The sequence below is a fragment of the Alligator sinensis genome, unplaced genomic scaffold (assembly GCF_000455745.1).
Source record: "Alligator sinensis unplaced genomic scaffold, ASM45574v1 scaffold643_2, whole genome shotgun sequence".
NCBI lineage: Eukaryota > Metazoa > Chordata > Crocodylia > Alligatoridae > Alligator > Alligator sinensis.
This window is the reverse complement of record NW_005842588.1, coordinates 616,249-635,728: the sequence shown is the minus strand read 5'-3', so window position 1 is coordinate 635,728 and position 19,480 is coordinate 616,249.

The following is a 19,480-nucleotide window of genomic DNA, read 5'->3' as shown; positions in this document are numbered from 1 at the left end:
CTGTCTTGCGTGGAGCGGCATCGTCCCCTGCAGGGCCGACCCCTCTGCCCTCATCCGTCGCCGCTGCCAAGGCATCAAATCTGTTCCCCAGCTGAACCTGGGGGGCTTCCACCGCTCTCTGCCTAGCAGCTCTAGATTTGGGCACCATCTTCCACTCCAGCGATGGCTGCGACTCCTGTGGGGGCTGTACCATGGGCGACCGGGCCTGCAGGGAACAGAAATAGGCATCAATTTCGTCCTCTGCCTCCCTGATCCCCCTCAGCCTACTCACCGCAGCCTGGAGCTCACCCACCTGCTCCTCCAGGGCACTAAGGCGTGCACAGGAGGGGCAGGCCGGGAGACCACCAGGCCCCACCCCCGCCCAGGGCCCCGCCAAGCCCCCTCCGCAGACAGGGGGGCAAGGGGCCACCGACTCCACCATGAGCTCCGTCTGGGTGGAGGCCTCAGAAGAGCCCATGGTAGGTGGCAGCCCCCGGGCAGGGTCCCTGGCAGCTGCGCTCCGCGTCTGCATCACCATGACTGCAGAGGTGCGCCCGCTGCCTACTCCCTGGAGGAGCTACCCTGTGCAGCTCCCTCGCGCCCGCCTTGCGCGAACGTGAATGTGTCCTGTGAGTGCTGTCAGTTTGCTGCAGATGGGATGAAGAAGCAGGGAGAGGGAGATTGAAAAGCTCAGTATCATCAACAGATGCATGCAGTCCACACAAGCAGTCCTCCCTCCCTGCCAGCCCCTGCCCCTGCCCTTGCCTCAGAGTGCTAATCAGGGACTGGGTGCTGGGGTCTGGCAACACTTCCCACCTCTTGAGCAGTGAGCAGGGGAAAAGCCTGGTGAGGGCTGCTTCCCCCTCCCCCTCCCCTTCTCCCTCCAGGCATACCCTGGCTGGGGACTGTGTAGGCTGGGGTAGGGGTTTAAACCCCTTCCTAATCTTAGTGCCTTGCTGGGTCCTGGCTTTGACCCCCCGCACCTCCCCCCCCGCTCAGCACTATGGAAAGGAAGGGAGGGCTCACTCTAGTGCTCCCCAGCTTCTAGCCTGAGCTACTGCAGGCATGTGTCTGCATTCCCTGATTTAAAAGTGAATGTTTATCCACTTGCAAATCAGTTCAATCTCTTCAGGTTAGAACTAACCTCCAAAACTGAACTAGGCTCAGGCTTTTTGAATGTCTGTCCCTAGCCAAAGAAGCTTAAAATCTCCAGAAGCAGAGTGCAAAGGGGAGAGTGGAAAGGATGAAGTGCAGGATGAAGTGTAGGGCCTGGGTTGCTTTCTCACGGTCTGACAAGACCATAGGTTTTTGTTGATCTGTCTGCTTATCTGTTGTTTTGCATAGTTGTTTGCTTTATTATTTGTGTTGTTTTTGTAGGGACAAGTTGGCCCCAGGGAAAATTAATTGGCAGGAAACTGGGAACACATTGCTGACTGGCATTGAGAAGAAAGCTGAGTAATTGCTTTCCACAGTAGCTCTTCCACACCCTGCTCAGGCTTCTGAGGGCAGGCTAACTAGCACTGCCCCTCAGCACAACTGATTAGTATAGTCATGTGTATTTGGTGTTGTGCCTGGGTAAATTAGCCCTTGGCTATCTCCCAAACCAAAAGTAATATAGCTGTGCTTATGTGGCCTCAGGCAGTATTATATTGACTTCTCTCAACAGACATAGGGGGGGCTTACCTGGCACTGACATAAGGGGTTGTTTTTCAAATTTGGGATAAACATCCTGATTCTGGGATTTCTTGGTGATTCAGGGAAGTCTCAGAAAATTTGGGATGGTTGGTTGCTTTTAAATTCCTAGATTGCATTGAAGGACCCCAGAGATTGCTTATAGTTAAAGCTGTTTCCCTATGGATGCCGGATGGACTTCTCCACAGGTCAGAATTGCTGTTAAGCTGAGTACTGTGTGTCTATGCTACACCATGGCTTCCAGGGTTGATCCGAGGCAGGACATCTAGATCACTCTAGATATACCCTGTTCAGAGTTCTCTCTTAAAAGCAATGGAGCTCAACTGGGGCCTGTGGAACTGTCATTGGCCTGGTCTGGAAATTTTGCAGTGGAGAATGTGCGGGCTCTCTCCCGATCCCGCCTGGGTTGCCATGTGCGAGTTCTCTCCCGATCCCATCTGGGTCGCCATGTGCGAGCCGGGGGCGAGCCGGGCCCGTCTTTGTGCACACAGGCTGTGGCCAGCAGCCCGGACACGCGGGGTTGGAGAAAACTGCGGCGCGGTATGGTACGCTTGAGCTAGAATCAGTCACGGAGGCGTAATGGTTGATTGAAAAGATTATTTACTTACACCCCAGGTGGTCACGGTGTAGGCTGGTCAGCTTTCCAGGCACAGCTCCGCTTGAGTTCTCAGTGGAGGACTCTAATAGACTTGGTTCCTTGACCCCGGAGTGGTTTAGGCTCCGTGGGTTCAATAATTCATTCTCACGGAGCAGCTGAATCTCCATGGGTTACTTGGTTCCCAGGTTCCCCGGAGCTGTTAAGACTCCGTGGGTTCGACAATTGGGTCCTTAGGATAGGGATACGTCTGGACTGCGATCGGAGACGGGGAGAGGCTAGAGGTTATGTGCCTCGGAGTTGTTAAGGCTCCGAGGGGTTGGTAAATAGGTCCCCCGGAGTTGTTGAAGCTCCGTGGGTTCGACAAAGTAAACCTCTGTTGCCCTCTTAAGGAAAAAGCTGGGTTCATAGGGATCAGCAGCGCTTAGAAATCCTCACGCTCCTTTCCCGAACTCCACTTGCTTTCTCTCTCTCCGACTTGGGCGGAAACTACCCAAGCCTTTTGTATGGCTAGCAAGCCAATAGCTAGCCGCCACGTGTGCCTACATTTAGAACCAGCCAATAATGTGGCACGAATCTAAATACAAATGGCAGGACCTCCTTTGCATCGTGCATCACTATAATGCAAAAGGAATGCATTATGCACGATGCACGATGCAAAGAAAGCTACAGAACTGGCGGGAAAAACTCCTACACGCGGGTTCTTAATTGCAACAGAACACTCCACCATGCAAAAGAGCTGCAATTTGGCGGGAACATGATTTAGCGATGCCGAAGCACACACAAACAAGAAAAAACACAACTTTGGGTTGTGACAGAGAAGAGCTGTGGCTCAGCAAACATGGGTTCATGACTGATTTTTGTACATATTTCCTTGTGTTTTAGGATGTACTTTATTAGTAAAACAAACAGCTGCATGTGAGTGATTGCTACCTTTGAGCACATAATGGCAGCTACATTTGACAGTCTCAAACTAGATATTTTTTCCCTACTGCCCTGCCAAAGTTCCAGACCTGTAGAGATGACCCCAGGCATGGCATCACACTGGCATGTGGAGTTGGGCTGGTGTGTAGGGTCACTCTGCAGCTGGATCCCGTGTATGGGGCAGGGCTGAAGTGTGATCTCCATTCACCTGTCCTGTGCTGGATCAGGCCTGCAGACTGACCCCATGCAGAGCATTCAGCTAATTGATCAGCCCTGCACTGCTCATCCAGCTGGTAGGTTTCACTATTCATTTATACCCATTGTACATCACCAATATAACTCCATTGATTGGATGTTAATAGGTGTTACATGTGCCCCTTCAGTCGGAATCTGTAATTTAACATGGGGGAATGTAGTTCTTGAAACGGATGACATTTGTGGGTATTCATCAGTTGAACTGCAGTTGCTCAGCATAGACAAATACACCTTTATCAAATGTATCTGGGTCATTCACTTGTGACAGGCAACCAGTTCTTGTTTACATATCTTCAGAGTTGGTTTGGACCTGGAAATCCTTCTCCAAGGATGCCTGGAGAAAAGAGAGAATTAAACTTTTAGTGATTGCATTTAATCTTTTTTTATAGAACTCCATGCTGCATAGATGTTCACAAGAATGGGCGCTCTTCTTCTGCTTCCCTTGCAAATACCTTCAGAAAGTTCAATTTCTGGGAAGCAAAAATACGATATCTTTAGACCAGGGACAGGCAAAGTCCAGCCTGTGGGCTGGATCTGGCTGGCAATGGACTCCAGTTCCCAGCAGCCCTTGTCCACATGGCTGTAGCTGGTTTCCATGAAGACCCCAGCAGCAGTTCCACTCTGATAGTGTGAGGCCGGGGTTTCCATAGAGACCAGCCCCAGCAGTTCTGGCAGGGTGCGTGGCAGAGCGCAGAGTTGCTCCAGAGCCTGGCTGGGATCTTGTGATGGTGACAGCATGGTCTAGAGCCAGGGCAGAGCCATCATCTGCAACCTGCATTCTTTGGGCAGGGGTGTGCAGGCAGTGGATCATGGCTCTGCCCTGGTTCTGGACCATGTTGTCACCGCTGCAAGGAGCCAGGGCAGAGCTGTGATCTGATGCCTGCACATCCCTGCCCAGGGTGTGCAAGCTGCAGACCATGGCTCTGCTCTGGCTCTGGACCATGCTGTCACTGCCTCAAGAGCCCAGTTGGGCTCTGGAGCAGCTCTGCGCCTTGCCATGTGCCTTGTCAGTGCTGCTGGGGCTGGTCTCCATGGAAACCGCAGCTTCGCACTATCACAGTGACTGCTACTGGGGTTTCCATGGAAACTGGCCGCAGCCACATGGGCAGGGGCTGCTGGGGAATGGAGTCTGGCCACCAGCCAGATCCACCATTTTTCCCGCCCCTGCTTTAGACTCTAATCCTGAGCTCCGTTCCCAGTCTAAGTAGCCAGGAAAGCAGAGAGGAAACCCTGCAGTGGTGAGAAGCTTGCATGAGATGTGTTGGATCACCCTCCCCCTCTTGGTGGGAACATGAGAGAACTGGCTCTGCAGTGGATCCTGCTCTGATACTGACTGTCCTTTGGGTGTCTGCATGATCGTGCAGAGGGCGTCTTCACCGACCAGCCCATCCCCACGTTCAGTCTTCCATCTGGGTAATGCATCTCTTCTCCTGCTTGGTGATTCTTCAGGGCTATGAAATGGGAACTAGGTTTGCTTCTTGCAGTGAGAAGCTGACACATCATTTAACAATTTGTACTTGTTTTCTGAGATGAATAATAACTTGTAGGCATGGAATAGATGGCTGAGTCTTGTATTTGAGGCATCGCGTGATTTGTGCAATGTCTCATACCAATCTAAATCTTTGAGGTTTGGACTTGGAAACCTCCAGTTTGTACTCTAGGTTTGGCTTCATGCTGAAAATGTCTGTGGTTCAAAGATGTTATAAAACGTCAAACACTTAGAGGTAATTAGGATTAGGGGCTTGTTCTCTGTTAGTCTGTGACAGCAGACAGTCAGATAAAGATTTACTTACAAAATTTCTTCCTTGAAAGTACATCTAAATCTGTCAGTGTTAAGTTTGGTTATTATTTTTTAAACAGGAACATGCTCCCTTTTGATTTTTACAAAGGCATTCTTCCAGCTCTAAATTGACCCATTGCTTAGGGCAGAATTTTAGTGAGAGCTGGCAATTCAGATGTAATAAATAAATGCAGGCAGTATCAGTGTGTAGGGGTTATAGGCTATGTAACACTTGAATGAGGCAAGAGTTTGCAAATGACTTATAACTTCCTTCATAGTGTATTGTATTAGAAGCTGGATAGAGAACTAAGTTCACCATCTGGTTTAGATAATTGTATTTTGACTAGGCTTATTCTTGTATTTTTCCCTTTCCATATAAGAACTTTACAAAGATGATCCATATTACTATCGTTAAGAGGAACAGATACAGGGAAAACCAAAAAAGGATAAAGTGAGCTGGGTAGCTGTAAGTGGGTTTACTCCATCACCTAACCTCAGAGATGAGTAAGGACACCAGTACCATCCTGGTTTTCTAATCAACAACAGATATTCATTAATTTTTCCAAGGGCCTGACAAGATGGGTCTTAGAAAATGATAGGACAGATGAGATGGACTGTCTTCTTAGCAGATTTGAACTTGCTTAACCTATTCTTCACAAAGCTCTTGAGCCTGTAGTCTTTAGGTAGTCCTAACCTCTTTAGAAACACCCTTATTTTCTTCCCCACTCTTTCTGAAGATCTTGAGGTAAGAAGCTGCATGATGTAATTTCCAGTGGTATTATTTTTGGGTTGTGTAAGTTGGTTTTCAAACAATGGTAGTGATGGTCCAAAAATTATGTGAGGGGCAAGGATTTCTTAAGGTGATAACTTTTGTTGGACCAGCTACATAGCTGGGATAGTTAAACAAGCTTTCAAATGCAAGACATTAAAATTCAATATTTCCAAAACAGTAAAACTAGAAGAGGGTATTTGTTTGTCTGAAAACAAGCTTTATTCATAAGATTCTGTATTAATCCTCAAAAATCTCTGAGTGGGATCCTAGGGGAATATCTAAATGCTTAACAAACAAATAAAGAAATTGGGATGTAGATCATTCTGCTTTTTTAAATAATCAAAGAATATGAATGATATCAAGGCCTTGTCTACTGTGGAAACATCTTCAATATAAGATAGGACATGAAGTTAAATCAGTAACGCATGCCCACATCCATCACATTCATATATTTACATGTTCTGTTATAAGGCATTATTGTTTAGCTCTTTCCTCTTGGCAGTGAGTTTAAGTTAGGTCAAAAAAGGTCTCTTTTATAATGGAATAAAAGTGTCTAGTGAAAGTGTCCTATGGTATGAGCACAGGAGCTAATTACTGTGAGGTTAAAAAGGGGTGGCGTTTTACTGCACTTCAGCTGCTCTGTGGTAATTGCCAATGAAAAGGAGTAAACTACTATGGTTTAGCTTCCATCTGCTGTGGGGTAAAAGCATGCCACAGACAGACAGACGGTTACTGAGGAGCAGCTGATGGGTGGTAAATCCCTTCCCTGCTTGTACCACAAAGCAACCATTTCACAGCACACTTGCCCTATTTAGACAAGGCCTTAGAGGAACACAGACCTTGGACTGAATTTATAAAAGAAATTCTAGGTCTAAATTTGAGCCCCGTATAATGGGCCCCTCGCCTTCAAATAGATGGAAGAGGCCAGAGCTTCACCTGGTATAAATAGACATAGCTCCATTTTTATTGCAGTATAACGATGTAAATTTACGCCAATTTGGTTCATGGTTTCAAAGTAATCTGTCAGATGCCTCTTCAGAATGAGGATTGAGAGGAAGGCCTCTGATTAATTTTGCTGGACATTATAGACATTTAATTTAATAGGCTTAATTTTATTGGCAGCTGCTGACTGGTGAATGAACATGTATGATCTGGTTAAATAAGAAAAGGTTATACAGGAATTACCCAATTAGAATATAGCTTTGCCATAATCCTGTTGTCAGTCTGTAATAAGGAAATGGGAGAATACATACAATCATCATTAATTTTTTTACAAGTTAGTGAAGATTGATATGACATTGTGAAGGTGAAAATGAAAGTTCATGCATTTTAACTGATAGGGGGCTGGCTCCTTATGTGACATAAACTGGAGTTTCTCTGCTGACTCCTCTCTCAAATGTTACCTTTGCACCAACTGAGATTTTCATGTCCTGTCATTAGAGATTTGACCTTTTTTTCTAACTATTTTTTGAATAGACCTGCAATTTTCCCTCCTTGTCTTTAATATCCTAAATGATCTCTGCAGATATAACAGTATAGTTAGGTATGGATTTGGGCCTAATCTTTTGTGCTGGACAAAGGTCAGATTTAAAAATAAAAACAAAAATCATCCCTCCCCTACAATTCTCCTGGAGAAGCAAGGAGGAAGTTGGGTCCTGAGCAGTTTTGAAAATCTGTCCCTTGGTCACTTCACAGGGTCAGGCTCTTTCTCATTAAGACAAATATGTCAACCGTTTGGTTACTGTGACCCCGATAAAATGTTTGTATTGGATGTTCTATATAGAATGAAACTTTAAAAGGTTGCAGCTCGGCTGGAAGTTTGTCCAAACAGGAATTAAGAGCAGCATTAAAATCTTGTCCAAGGACAAGAACACCCTGCGGGAAAGAGCCAGTATCATGCAAAAGCAGAGAGAGAAAATTCAGATCAGATGCAGGGGGAACATATGTGCTTCCTTGCTTAATTCTTTGACCAAACATGTCACCAGTGGTGGCTGCATTTATCATGCACTATAGCTTCCTTTCTATAAGGGCAGATTTTTGTGTAGGAGCAGACCAGTACACCAGGTTTATATGCACTAGATGTAGACAAACAAATGTTCAAAACAACTTTGAACAAACTTCCTTTTTTGAATCCTTCCTTGCAAATGGGCATAATTTAATTTGCTCTCTTGATCCCTCTTCTTCTTCTTCTTCTTCTTCTTCTTCTTCTTTTTGTTTTAAAGATGATAACTAAGACTTCTCCCTGCCTCAGCTGGTGTGGGTTAACCCTTCGTATTCCACAACCATATCTTTTCATGTCTTCTGAGGCTTGATTTTTTTTTTTCTAGGAGGTGCAGGGTTTGCCATTTGCGCCCTCTTGCACTTATAGGAGAAGCTGCACCCAAATGAGCCTTCCCTGCCAGGGAGGGCTAACTTTAAAATCTGTCTACAGGCTGTCCAGGAGATGGATGAATCGGGGCATTTCCCAGCTGCTCTGCACCTGCTCCTTGCTGGAGACCTCTGTACAAATTGTGAGCACTTTCAAGCACAGGAAAGGTTGCAGCAGGCAATTTGTGCTGCTCTGCTGCATTCCCAGGAGAGTTCCCGCTCCATAGGTTCTGCCAAGAGAAGCTGGTACAGTCCAGAGGGCAAAAAAGGACTTGCCATATATTAACTCTATGGGCTAAATCCTCATCTAGGGGTTATCCCACTTGGAGCAGAAGAGGTCCAGTGGTTCATGGACACACCTAATTCAGTGCTTCCAGAGAGGCTAGTGCTGGCATCATAGCCCTTCTGTTCTGGGGGTGGTGCAAGAGCTATCACTGTGCTTGGTGCTGGCATGTGTGGGGTGGGAGTCTCTTATCCCTTGTATCCCTCTTACACATAGGGTTCAGGAGCATTTGAGCCCAACAGAGCATTGTGTGCCCATACTGAGAAACAGCTGCCATGTTATCATGTATGGAAAAATAAGTGCAACTGCACTAGACATCTCATTCTTGCCGTGTAGTTTGTAAAGACTCCAGCATAACAAGTGCAGGAAGGCTGACCTTGGGGGCAAGGCACGGCGGTGTCTAATCCCCAGCTCTGATATAGGCTACCTGGGTCTACTTAGGGCCTGACTCCCATTGACTTTGATAAAGTTGTCTCAGGATTCAAGGTCCATCTGTTCATCTTCTATAAACTTCAGTGCACTTTGAAGCAAACCCTTGCTTCTCTTCAGGAGAGGAGTAATTATATATCTCATATGCACAGCACATAGGACAGGGCAGCTCTGGCCCTAACTGGAGCAATAATCATCATGTCTGTCTTGGCACCTGTAGCTGTCACCACCAGGAAATTCTGCTCTTGTCAGCTCTGGGTCCTGAATAAATGGGGATGCCTCTGCCCAGTTTCTCACTGGTTGCTAGTGGTTGCTTCTTGCTTGTGCTGTCACTTGTGGTCACTGCTCTCCAGAGCCTTTGAGAAAGCAGTACTGTGACACCATCACGCCCCTTCTCCATTTCATGTAGCATGTTTCCCAATCGACAACTGGCAAAGATCTTGTCCAGAAATGTCAGCGTAATTCAGTGGCAGCAAATGAGATGCAGCTGGTCATGACAGCCATGTGACATGACTTTTCACAACATTTGCTTGTTTGTATATTACCTCTGCCCTTTCTCTTGGTATGATCCCTCACTGTTTAACCAACACAAGTCTGGGGTCCAGCTGGGCAATTGCATAAATAGCTTGCTCATAAAACAATGCCAAGTCGTGTCTGACTCAAGCAAGTGTACGTGGAGGGGCTGAGAGCTCTGCTTTCCCAGAGACCATGTACCCAGTCACTTTTGCTCCAGAAAACAGCCAGAGCGAAGAGGGTGCTCTTGCCTTGGGTTTCTGAGTGCAGAGTTACACAACGCTGGGGTGGCCTTTAATGAAGTATAGAAAAATCTGGGACGCTGCAGAAAATGCAGTTTGCTGTGAAGCTATTGGAACTGGGGGGAGGGAAATATATATTTTCCTTCCTCTAGAATAGGGGTGTCCAATTCATTTGGCACTTCTTGCAGGCTGATTGGCCCTCCTCTGGTTGCAGGGCAGTGGCTTGTCAGCACAGCTGCTGGAGCCATTGTGTTGAAATGGCATCAGAACCCAGGGGGTCAAAGCTGCTGTCACTTCCCCTGCCAACCCATTTTCCCTGTTGCTGAATATAGTTGCCGATAGTGAACAAAGACTCTAAATTTAGTCCTGACTGGGGGGTAGGGAGGCAAGCGGTGGTGGTGGCTTTCATCCTTTGGGGCGCTTGTACGCATGACGCCATTAGCATGTACACATAACAAAAATGTCACTTTGTGTGGCTTAATGGTGTCACGCTGTACACGTGCAGAAGTTTTGGGGGTTTTAAATGAGTTTGCATTTAAATGAGGTTGCATCCCAGTGTAGTTTAGTTTGCAACATTGCAAATTACAATGATGCAGCTGTCAGCTCGCCTCCCAGCTGCAGGCAGACCGGCTTCACAGAAAAAAAGGATCAGGCCCCTTCTGATGGGCTGCTTCTGAAGTCAAAAGTGGTGAGGGACGTGATCCTTTTTTTTGGTCTTTTCAGTGGAGCCTGCCTGCCTCTTCTGCGGTCAGGGGCTGAGCTGCCAGCGGGCCAAGCGGCTCCTGAGCTGTGGGGAGCCTTGGCCCTTCCCTCTGAGGCAGTGGCACCCCCTGGTGCCACCCAGGCAGGCCACTAGCGGGCTGGGTTCTGCCCCTGCTCAGGGTCAGGGAAGAGTTGGATCGGGCCAGGTGCTGCCTTCAAGCTGAGGCAGCACCTGGCCCACTTAGCACTCTGCCTGGGAAGCCCTGGGAGGCACTGCCACTGAGGAGGGAAGGATCAAGGTTCCCCACAGCTCAGGGGCTGCTCAGCCTGTTGGCAGCTTGCCCCCTGGCCACAGGCACACTCTGTTAGGAAAAAAAAAAAAAAAAGGATCGGGTCCCTCGCCTGTTGTATAAAACTTTTTTAATAGAAATTCAACTCCTACCAAAAAAATAATCCTAAAACCCAGAATATTTTGGCTATTCCCCTTCAAATTGAAATGCTTTGATTTTCAGGCACTCTGTTTCTTGACCTTTCCCCCCCTCAAAATACCCCAGGAAAGCAAAACAGTTTTGGGGGGGAAATTTCCTTCTTTCAAATAATGTTTTGAAGTGCAATTCTCTCCTTGCCTTGTTTAGGTTATGAAAGTGCCTGGAGTCTGTAACCCAGGCTCAGTCCCACTCTCTGCAGGTCACAGGGAGGAGCCCCTGCTGGCTGGATTTCTGAGCATAGAGAAATATCCTTGATGAACTTAGAACAGCTCAGCCCACGGTCCTATGTGGAACCTGCAAGTAAGTGCCATTCTCTAGTCTCCACTGTGCTAAGGGGGAAAAGACAGTCTTTATCTCATAGAATCATAGAAAATGAGGGCTGGAAGGGACCTTAGGAGGTCACCTAGTCCTACCCCCCGCTCAAAGCAGGATCATCCCCAACTAGATCATTCCAGTCAGGGCTTTGTCAAGCCGGGCCTTAAAATCTCAATGGTGTAACCCAGGTGTCCCCAAAATGAGTGTCCCCCCTCACCAATAGAACGGGAAAGCCAGCAGGGCACACATGCTGGGGTGGAAATTGCAGTCACTTGCAGTTCCCTGCCAACTATCATGTCTCAATAGAGGAGGGACAGAAAACGATGTCTTAACCAAGTACAAAATTTAATATAGGTGTGTGTATATATATAAAGGTAGTGAACTAAAGTGAGTATTTACAGGGTACAAATGCATATAACTATAACTATATACACACCCAAATACAAACAGGTAAGCATAATGGTTCCAAACGATATGAATAGGTAAATGCAACAATACAACAATATCGTGCATGGATGACTTCTACCTGACTCAAGAAGTCTATGGGCCAATGAGAGGTAAAGCGCTGCTCGACCTGGTACTGGCAACTGGGGATGATCTAATCGGCGACTAGCGATTGATGGGAAGCTGGGTGACAGTGACCATGAGCTGATCACCTTCACCATCCGCCATAAAGCTGGCAAGTCAGTCAGCAACACTGAAGTCCTTGACTTCAGGAAAGTTGACTTCGACAAGCTCAGGAGGCTTGTCAGTGAGGCCCTAAAGGACCACGACCCCAGGGGGAGGGGAGTTCAGGAAGAGTGGTTGCTCCTCAAGGGAGCGATCCTCAATGCACAAGCCAATTCTATTCCATCTTGGAGGAAAGGCAGCAAGAGGGCACAGCAGCCCCCCTGGCTCTCCAGGGATCGAAAAAGAAAGGCCTACAAAGGATGGAGGATGGGATTCACCTCCAAGGAGGAATATTCTGCACTGGTCTGGTCCTGCAGGGAGCAAACCAGGAAAGCCAAGGCTGCAATTGAACTCCAATTACCTTCGAGTATCAAGGACAATAAAAAGTCCTTTTTCAGATATGTGGGGAGCTGGAGTAAAAGCAAGGGCAACATTGGACCCCTGCTAAACCAGATGGGACAACTGATGCCCAAGAAAAAGCCAACCTATTAAATGGGTACTTTGCATCGGTCTTTCATCAGTCCCATGGGACGCCCATGCCCACTACCGGACAGGGAGGTCTGGGTGAGGGAGATCCCTTGCCCTCCATCAGTGCTGACCTCGTGAAGGAACACCTTGAGAGGCTGGACACCTTCAAGTCAGCCGGTCCTGACAATCTACACCCCAGGGTACTTAAGGAGCTGGTGAGCATCATAGCCCAGCCCCTGGCATGGATCTTTGAGAACTACTGGCGCTCTGGTGTAGTGCCCAAAGACTGGAAGAAGACCAATGTGGTGCCTATCTTCAAGAAAGGGAGGAAAGTGGATCCCACTGGGCAGCTCTCCCAGCTCTTCTTGGCCCTGGAGCCCCTTCCTTCTTCTTCATCCTAAACCGACTGCACCGTGTGCTCCACCCCCAGATTGAAAATGAACCAATTACGGGGGCTGCAACTGCAGTTCCCAATTAAGTCCACTCCTGCCCGCCCACTATGGACTAGAGGGGGAGTGGAATCTCCTCCTGGCTCCTCCCCTGCCTGTCTCTAATTGATGGGTTTTGCCCCACCAATTGTATTCACGGTCTCCTAAGCCTGGAGAGCCGGGTAAAGCCCGGCAAGCCTGCCACAATGGGTTTTGCCCAGCAGGCATTTCAAAGCCTTCTCTTCTCAAACAAAGCTCACTGCTTACATTTCCTTTTTGTGGAAATTAGCCAATTTGAAGGTATAAAATTCCCCAATTCTTATTATCTGCTGCTGCTTCTCTAAGAGATACAAAGCCCCGGGACTGAGCTTGCAGAGCACCACAACATGAGCCCATGTGCCCTGTCTTGAACAATGATGTTGGGAGTCTCACTTGCACTCAAGTGTGAAATGCAGTAGCAGAATGTATATGTCATTCCACTCAAGTACTGTCTCACATACAGAATGGCAGTATACCAGTATCGGTCGTTCTATCAGGCAGTTGAGGTTTGTACCATTGATCTATATTGTCTGTCTGCTTAGGACACACATGGGTGTCTAGATGAAGCCATGTGGTGAAATTTCTGTTTCTTTTAGTTTGTTTTTCTTTTTCCAAAAAAGGCAGAGGAAATAGCATATACAACTAATATTCTTTTAGTCTTGAATGTTTGACTATGTCACTATATAGTTCTTTGAACTGTGTGTGTGGCTATGTGCACCCACATTATATTCAGGACTCCTGTCTGGAAGTGATTCACCTTTTTTAAAGGAAGGAGTACTTCAAGGCTTAACCAGATTGTCAGGTTCTCTTAAAAACCTCAAACTTTTGTGGATCTGAACAGGAAAACAACTTAAAATACATTTCTATAAGCAGCTTCTTGTCATTATTTACGACATTACTTTGCGTAATGAGCTACACTTGTGAGCCTATTCACGGGGATGGCATACTGAAGGACCATATGTCATGGTTTGGCCTGCCAACAAATCAACATTGCAATAATTTGCAGACTGTTTTATATTTCTTTGATTTGGGAGTCTGTGTAATTAGTTCTCCAGAACAGTCTGGTAGAGGAAATACAGTCTGTTATTTAGGCAGAATTAAAATCCTTGTTCTTTACATTGTGATTCTTAGTTTCCCAGCACTGATGCCAGGCTTGTAAAGAGATCTGTCCGGAGATATTCTTTACTTGATCCTGCCTTCATTGCGAAACTATTTCTGCTCCTTTTGCTGGGATCTTACAAGGACCTGCTGACTGGCACAAGATGTGTTTGTGCCATATTTATAAATATCCACTGCAAGCTGTAATGAACGATTCATGGTCACAAGGAGAGAAAGCTCAACAAGAAGGAAACACCTAAACATTTATGTACACAGACCAATGCTTCTCTCCACCCTGAAAACAGGGCTAGTTGAGATTGGCTATGGAGTTTGCTTCACAGACCTAGGGAACAGACCTTTACTGACTCTTGCCTGAGTAGGTCAGTAGGAACACTGGTCAGAAAGTAAGTTAGTGTGGTAACAAACCCATCCAAGTTCATCCCTATCAGGAACTGCAACTCTCTGTGGGGGACACAGAAATTCAGAGACTATATGAATGAGTTTTCTCCTTCCCATCTGTTGTTTTATATCAACTGATTTTTAAGCAGTGCTTGTGTGCCTCAAAAAAAAGAAACCTCCAGTAAAACTGTCTCTCTCCCATCTCCATAAAGATCTTGCATTTAGTTCTAATTACAGCCATCATCTGAGAGTAGTGCTATGCATTGTAACCAGAAGGAGATACTATTCTGCACAGTTAAATTTTACAGGATTCTCCCTTGCACAGGCCAGTTATGGGCAAATAAAAAAAAGTGTTGTGATCTGTTATAATAATATTCCCTTTCTCATTCCCTCTAGAACTGTGTGATAAAAATGGCTATGCTGACTACAGACTCTCCATGATGTTTGTCCTTTTCACATAGGCATCCCAGGATATTGTAGAGTATCCAGGTGCCACAGTTTTACCCCCTCACTAGCTTGTTTCCAATCCATTTCTCTGTTCCTTGCTCTCATTTTCCTCACCTTCTTAAAAAACCCCCACGGGAAGTAAGTTGCTGCTATTAGCTTATTATTGCGTGACTGTATTAAGAAACCTGTTCAGCTATTCAACTACACATACAGCTGAGTCAAAAACAGGAGCCCATGATGTCCTTTGCAATGTAGAGAAACTTGCTTGCTTCCCTATAGCTACTGCTCTCAGCTGCTTAGCAATTAGCTAACCCAGATGAAAGGTAGATGCTTTAATGCATATGGCGGGGTACAATTACAGTGGCTATATCCAAAGTTAAATATGCAAGACAGACATGGGCCAAATTCAGCTCTGGTGTAATTCCACTGGTTTCATCAGTTGCACTTTGGTCCTTTCACCTTTTAGCCAAAATGACACTACCTCAATGGTAGTTCTTCAAAGGATCTCTAATGCAGTCTCAGTCCTGCTCCCACTTAAGTCACTGGCACTAGCACTTGGCCCCATTATTCGATTATTTCCAGTCTTTCCTTCTGTACATAAGGAGCTTTTTCCCTTTACACTCACTCTCTTGCTTATATGCTCAGCTCTTTGCCTCTCACTAATTATTTTAGTTAAGCTCGTGTACTAACAAAATCCCTTCAAGTCTTTCTATACTTCTAATGCCCTTTTTCTCTTTGATGTGACCTGCTTACATCTGTAAGGACTGAGGCATTTCAAACTTCTCTGGAGTGATCATTTTATTACTAAGAATTAATTAATAAAGTCCTACTTCTGGAGTTTTCCTATAGACCCCAAGCTCCATTGAGAAGGACTTCCTCTCAGCCCAGTTACTGTCTGGATTTTCGAGGCTGCTTGCTTCCTTTTTCCTGGTGCAAAGTAGAGACTGCTCCATATGCTTGTCCCTTCCCCTGTCCTTTACTTTAAAGACTCTTTTGCAGCTTTGTACTTTCTGCAGGCAATTCACCTCTGTTGCACCCTCTGGATGTCAACTCTGCTGGTGAAATGCAGGCACAAAATGTGTAGCTGTTGTCCTTATGGAATATATTTGACATAAATGGGTTTCTTGGCAGGCACAGAGAGAGGGTAGCTGGTACTATGCTGCCTCCTGTAGCAGCCCTTCCTACCTGAAGGGGCCAGGCAGAGGCATGCTGGAGGAGAGAATACATGGCCAAGTGCGTTCCTGTACATCAGCTATTCCCAGCTGGGGCAATGGCCATGGATAACTGAATATGAATCGGAGTTCTTTAGGCATTAGACCTTGGTGCTTGTGGCTCAAGAAAGGTGTTTGCTATGCAAGTTCTAGTTTTCTTATACGTTTTCTCCTCTCCCTGGCTGTATCCAGCTGACCAACTGGATAGCTTTTTAAGAGGGATGTTGCCTACTGTTACGTTCATATCCATGTGATGGGCTAGCTGGTAGTGACTTAACCCAGGGGTTTTGAAAGGGCAAAAGATGGAGGACTTGGGATTCTCTTTCCTCACCAATCAGGCCCCAGAGATTCACCCTCCATGTCCCCTGATTGGCCCCTTGGGGCACCAGGAGGGGAATAAAAGGGGCAGCGCGGCTGACTCAGGGAAGACCAGCGAGGGACCACAAGGAAGGAGTCTCAAAGAGCTGGCAAGAGCTGGGCCAGCAGGGTGGGAGCAGTTGCCCCAGAAGCACCTGAAGGAGTAGGACCTGCAGGCAGCAGCTGGACCCTCAGTAGGGTGGCGTCCGGCTGGCAGGAGAGGCTCCCCGCTGGGCTCCAGGATCCCCTATGAGAGGCTGTGGCCAGCAGGAGAGGCTTCCCACTTCAGCAAGGATCTGAGCAGCGACCTGAGAAGTTCCCAGCTCTGCTTCTAGCTCCTCCAATCAGAGGTCAGGCAGCTTGATGTGAGGCCTGGGCTCCAGGAAGGTCAAGACCCCTACCAGCTTGGCATAGTAGGACACGTGGTGGCTGTGTGGTGGAGCTTTTGCTTCTCATGTGGGAGATCGAAGTTCAAGTCCCAGCTGGGGTGAGTAAAGTAACAGAGAGAAATTCTTGTTGCAGTGGAAAGGGTTCATTGTGTTCTCCCCCTCCGGGTACCTAGGCCCTATATTCCTTGTCATTTGACATTTTGTGCCTTTTATATTCCCCCAACCAGTATTGTTTGTTGTGCTGTTTGTGTTTTATATTTTGGTTAACCCTGTCTTTTGTCACCTGGATGAATATGTCTACGATTGTAAGTGTCTAACCTTTGTTGAATCGTGCCCCCTCGGGGCATTGTAGTGTCCCCTATACCCCTGCTTTCTAGTGGTTATTTTCCCAGTACTGTTCTCTCATTAAAAGGTATATGGTTAAGGCCCCAGTGGTGGTCTGGCTCTGCTCTATAGAAGGAGGAGAGTCCCTACACCTCCCACAGCGCTTGTGAACCTGCTTTGATCCCTTCAATTGGAGAGAGGTACCTCTTGGAGTACTGCCCGGGTTACATCTAAGTTGGAAACTATATTATTCAAAACAGCCTTCCAAAGAATATTTTTGTCAGTCCAGTTTTTAGACAGAGTTGGCTGGACTTGAAGTCTACCCACATGGCTGATGGGAGTCGTAGTCAGGCTGATATCTTGCAGGCAGCTTGAGCTGGACAAATGCTTTGAGATGGAACTGGACAAAAGTCAGGAAGTCAGGTGGTGAGGAGATGCAGCCATTGAAAATGTGTATATCCACTACGTTCTATGTATCTATAAGGATATTGCCACACAAAAGACTTAATTTTAACTACATATACACATGCCAGACAGCAGTAGCATAATGCTGGAGGGGAGGAGCAGCTGGTGATTTTGTTTTAATTTTTAGGGAAACTCTTCACTGGTAATACTATTAGATTCCCTGCTAAATCCTGTGCGGGCCTGGTCCCGTCCTCGCCGGACGCGAGCCGGGCCCATCTGTGTGCACGCGGGCTGTGGCTGGCAGCCTGGGCACATGGGGCCGGAGAAAAGCCGTGGGGTGGAGTAGTACGCTCGAGCTAGAATCAGTCACGGAGGCGTAATGGTTGATTGAAAAGATTATTTACTTACACCGGAGATGGTCGCGGTGCAGGCTGGACAGTTTCCAGGTACAGCTCTGCTTCAATCCTCATTGGAGGACTCTAAAACTTGGTTTCCAGGATCCTCGGAGTGGTTCAGACTCCGTGGTTTCGATAACTGGGTTCTAGGGTAGGGATTCGTCTGGACTGCGATCGGTGATGGGGAGAGGCTGTCGGTGAGCGGTGCCCCGGAGTTTGCTAGGCTCCGGGGGTTTGGCAATTGGAGCCTCTATTGCCTTCTTAGGAAGGACGCGCTGGGTTCGAAAGGACCCACAGCGCTTAGAGATCCGTCTCTCCCTCCGTCTCTCTCCGTCTTTCTCTCCAACTTGGGCGGCGGCTAGCAAGCCAATAGCTAGCCGCCACGTGTGCCTAAATTAAGACTGGCCAATAATGTGGCTCAAATCTCAATACAACTGGCGGGAACTCCTTTGCAGCGTGCATCACTGTAATGCAAGAGTAATGCACAATGCAAAGAAGGCTACAGAATGGCGGGAAACACTCTTCTGCACGTGGGTTCTCTATAACAACAGAACACGCCGTCGTGCAAAAGAGCTGCAATTCGGCGGGAACATAATTTAGCGGTGCCGAAGCACACACAATCAAAAATCCACAACTTTGGGTTGTGACATCCCCCCTTGCTGAGAGCATAGCTAAATTATGCTATATACTCTATTTAGGAACCTTGTTGTGAGTCGTCCAACAAGCAAACAAACACACACACACACACACACACACAAAATTTGCTGTCCTGGAATTGAGTTACATAACAATTAAAACAATAATCAATATAAAACACATAATTAGATCTTCGGATTATGATATCCCCCCTTGTTGAAGGCAGAACTGTATCAAACCGCATGTTCATTACTTAAGAATCTGTCAATGCAAGGAGTTCGTCCTCCAAAGACCAAAGAATCAAACAACAACCTATATAAACACACATACACATAACTAAATTCAAAACAAAGAACTGCACGATCAGGGCTTCAGTAGGTGTCACGGCAAAGTCACACGTCAAGTCCTTGCTTCTATCAATGATGTTATCCCTCTCAGAGCTTCTCTTTGCCACGCACTCTGGATCCCGGATCTGTAAACAGAAACTTATAAAACAGATTAATGATCTTATCTAATAAACTTAAACAATCTCTATGACTCAATTGGATGAAACCGTTGAGGATCCATCATCTTGTTCTTCTAAATAACGAAAACCTAACTCATAAGCCAATCGCCATTGACCCGCATCTCCCAAAATTCGAAGCTGTCGCTTCGTGAGTCCAGAACGCTGTAGGAGAAATCCAAACATGTATCGCTCCTCTAGGGTTCTCGGTGGTCGGTTGGACTCGCGACGTCTAGCATCCTGTGGTTTGGTCGTATGTTGACAATCCTGATCATAATATGATCCGGACTCCATTAGGATACGTAGTTTTGGCAGTTGACAAAGGAGATTACTCACGGGCTGGTTTATCATTGGACTGAGCAAAATTCGAAGGACTG